Here is a 429-nt window from a genome sequence, read left to right as displayed (position 1 = left end):
TGCCGGGAAATGTCCCACTACAAATAAATAAATAGGCCACAAGACATCAATAAAGGTGGTCCCGGCCCTCATTCCGACGTCACCGTGTTTACCTGGACGTCAGGACAGGTAATCTGGGCGTGTGGACAAACACCTCTCCCCTCCCCCCCCTCCCCCAAATACACACACACACACGTGACCCCGCCGCCAAGATGACAACCGCGGGTCATTTGTCCTTTTTTTCCCCCTTTCTTCTCTTTCTCTTTTATTACCGCCCTTCCTTTTATACTTATTATCTCTCCCATCCTGCTTCCTCTTCTTCTCCCCTTCTTTCCCTTCGTCCTGAAATTCTTACGGCTTCGAGCGCTCTCCGAAAGAGGTAAAGGCTGCACAGAAAACAATTAATGTCGAAAGTAAACATCGCTGACCTGCCAAGGACTGTGTCAATGT

This window comes from Penaeus monodon, chromosome 33 (genome assembly GCF_015228065.2).
Source record: "Penaeus monodon isolate SGIC_2016 chromosome 33, NSTDA_Pmon_1, whole genome shotgun sequence".
Lineage (NCBI taxonomy): Eukaryota > Metazoa > Arthropoda > Malacostraca > Decapoda > Penaeidae > Penaeus > Penaeus monodon.
This window is presented reverse-complemented; position numbering follows the sequence as displayed.